The sequence below is a fragment of the Centropristis striata genome, chromosome 13, assembly GCF_030273125.1.
Source record: "Centropristis striata isolate RG_2023a ecotype Rhode Island chromosome 13, C.striata_1.0, whole genome shotgun sequence".
Classification (NCBI taxonomy): Eukaryota; Metazoa; Chordata; class Actinopteri; order Perciformes; family Serranidae; genus Centropristis; species Centropristis striata.
In genome coordinates this window covers 11,156,107-11,159,921 of record NC_081529.1, presented here as the reverse complement: position 1 = coordinate 11,159,921, position 3,815 = coordinate 11,156,107, and positions in this window count along the sequence as shown.

The following is a 3,815-nucleotide window of genomic DNA, read 5'->3' as shown; positions in this document are numbered from 1 at the left end:
TGTTTAACAACTTTATTCAAAGATTTGTGTATTTTAGACTTAATAGTATAAAATAATGAAATATTTTAGTCTTAATATAATGTTATCTTACCTTTTGCCTGGATTTTGTAGTTACTGCCATTTTTATATAATTATTTATCTGAAATAAAGCAAAATTGAAATCTAAAACTGTCACAAGATAAAACAAACATCAAGGAGTTCATTTTTATTTATAACTCAATTTCAACCCAAAATGTAGTTACTGCATTTAGGCTTTGTAAGGCAGTATAGACATCCCAGTCTCAGTAAACATATTTACCACGTGCTCCTGCATGTTCACTAACCAGCAGCTGTTTACTTGGAGCTAAATAAATACATTTCATATTAACCATAAAGGATTATGCAGTGTTGCCCCTATATTCTGCAGCTGCTGCTGGATTGTAACACTTTTACCATAATAACTAAACGGTTTACGCTATTGGGATAATTCCAATGTTTTCTGAAAGCTGAGAAGTTGCTCTTTACAGCCAACATGGTGTCATTACGGTAATTTCACTCGCGATTCTCCCGGAAGTCCACAAAAGTGGAATACACACACTCAGCAGTGGAGAAATAGAAGAACTGGATTATGTAGGAAAAAAGTTGACCAAAACGAAGGACATTTTCACAATCATTTTAATTCGTTTTGGTTAGTTTTGTAACCACACAGTACAATTTCAGTTAGTTATCGTTTTTTTTTTTTTTTTTTACAACTTTATTTATGATTTTTTCATATTGAAAACATTGACATCATTGGTTAAGCATTTTTTTTACAAAAGTTGTGAACCAAGTATCTTCTGGTATTATTTCTCCAACTTCTCCTTCCCATGCTGCCTTGATTTGGTCCCACGTATGAGGACAGCTATCCAGAATTAATGCATATATTTTTGATAATGCTTTTTCATTAAATGGATTTACATTCAGGACTAAATACAGTAGGTCCTTGGTGGGTGTAGATGGATATCCTGGGAAAAATTTAGAGGCAAAACTCCGAACCTGAAGATACCTGAATGAGACCTTGGTAAATTATGATCTTCACATAGACGTTTAAATGATGCAAAGCCATCATCCATGAAAAGGTCTTGAAAGTAGACCAAGCCACTTCTGTGCCAAACAGCAAATGCCTGATCTATTTGAGAAGGCGCGAAAAGATGATTAAATATTATTGGCGAGAAGCTACATATACTTGTAAAATTAAAATGTTTTCTAAACTGACCCCAGATCTTAATCGAGTTTTGGACCACCAAATTAGATTTCAGTTCAGGTGTTTTGATTTCTAGTGGGAGAGGGGCAGTTAAGATTGAGATTGGGGAGACTGGGAGTGTAGCTCCCAGTTCCATATTAACCCAGGCCGGGCCCTCCTTGTCTGCGAATGTGGTGATCCAATATGTCAGCTTGACAATATTAGCTGCCCAATAGTAAAATAAAAAATTAGGTAGACCCAAACCACCATCAGATTTATTTCTCTCCAGGCTTGCCTTCTTTATACGTACAGGTTTTTTATTCCATATGAAAGAGGAGATAAAGCGGTCCAGCTGAGCAAAATAGGATTTGGAGAGAAAAATGGGGATCATTTGAAATAAATAAAGATACCTGGGCATTACAGTCATCTTCACTGCATTTATCCGCCCAGCCAGTGAGAATGGAAGTTTTGACCACCTATCCAAGTCAGTTTTGGTACGATCTAAAATAGACCTGTAGTTATGCTGAAAATAGCCTTAATTGAACCTGCTATTTCTATTCCCAAATCGTTTTTTTTTTAAACTCTCGTTTTTATTCTTATTCCAGCTAACGAAAATGTTTTTTCAATTTAGTTTTCATTATTTCGTTAGTTTTCGTTAACTATAATAACCTTGCTTCAAAATGACAAGGTACTGTACACAACATTTTGAAGTTAATAGTATGATATTGATTAACTAATTGAACACCTACTGCGGGTTTAATTCTTGAAAACATTTTAAATCAGGTTTTAAATACATGAGTTAATTTGAAGTATTTGAATACTTCAAATTAACTCATGTATTTAAAACCTGATTTAAAATGTTTTCAAGAATTAAACCCGCAGTAGTGGTTCAGTTGTTTTATGTCGGTTGTTTTGATGCTTCTGACCTTTAATCCCCTCTGCTTTCATTCCAAGCTGGATATCATCCACCACAAAGGAGGAAGATACAAACTCTTCAGAGACACCACTCAAGCCTACAGGTGGTAGGTAGGTAGGTGGTGATATTTGAAAACATAGATTTTTACTGGACTACCGTATTTTCCGCACTATAAGGCGCACCAGAGTATAAGCCACAGCAGCTAAATTGAATGATGTGTACATATATAAGCCGCACTGGACTATAAGCCGCAGGTGTTTTAATGTTTAATTACCATATGTAAGGGTTCGTGCACAGAGGGGATTGTCGGGAAAGAGATGGCTGCTTGAGGAAGCTTCTTTTACAGCCAGATTGACTGTCTTTAACTTAAAAGCTGCATCATATGCATTTCTACGTTTGTTTTCCATAATGAGGGTTTGTGCATGAAAACTTCCTTTGCACAAACTATCTCGCTCTCGTAATGTTGGTCTTGCTCTCGTTCTGTCTCTCTTACCACTCTCGATTTCACTTTTACTTTTGCGCGCTACCTGTTTCACTCTTTTCTGGCGCCCTGCTAGATTGGCTCGGGGTCCTTCGTCTGCCGCTGATTACGTCACACAAAACGCTACGGCACAGCGACTCCAACAAACTAAGTAGCTTTTGACACAAATACACACAGACAAGTGAAAAATAGCTTAAAAGTATATGAAGGACCCCGAGCCGATCTGGCAGCCGAGCCAATCTGGTACGTACACCTGCCTCCAGCTTTTCCTCCTGGAGCCCGCCGCTCCTCGCGGACCGGTCATAGAGCCCATAGAGTTAAATTTGGTGGACTGTAACCTGTAAAATCCATAGATTTAGGAGGTAACCTAGTGGCCGTTAGCTGTAAAAATCCATAGATTAGCCGTACCGTTATAGTACGGGGAAAAAGGTTATAGTCTGAAAATTACGGTATTTGTTTATTAACAATTTATATGTTACTTAAGGCCAGCCTTAAAATATATTATGACATATTATAATTATTTCTAAAAATATACAATTTGTTTTGTTGTTTGTTTAAGTCGGTCAACTGAGAAATAATTAACATGTTATATTAATCAGAAAATTAACCAACCATATAATTTACATAATTGGTGGGAATGCTGGAGACATGTTATTCTACTCCTAAAAAAAGACATGTTTTTTTTTTTTGACGTATTTCTTGATTTCCTGTCTCTTTCCACATTTCTCTTTGTATTTTATCAAGTTCTCCTCAACCATGACTCAGCACTTTCAGACAGCTGCTTACGTTTCCGTTAGTGTCTCTGTTTCTGATTGGTTCATTGCTCTTCAGCTGTTTTTGGGGCCTCTGTCTCCACATAATACTATTGTGTTGTATCACCAGTTTTACTCAACCATGACTCAGCACTTTTTCTGCTACTTCAACTCTATCTTACCCTTTTAAGACACTTTTGCAGAGTCTCATCAGCTCTACAATTAACATTAAACATTCCACATTTTCTATACATTATTGTTAATATTCAACTAGTCATTACATTAATGTTAATTCCACCCAATCACACTTTTCAAACTATTACTATTTCGACTTCTTCTGACACATTCCAGCCAGATTGGCAGCGTACTGTCAGCTACTTGACATCCAGCATTCCCAGTGCAATTTCTTTAGAAAGTGCAATCTCTCATTAAAAAGTGTTATCCATAGCATGGTTAATGAATGAA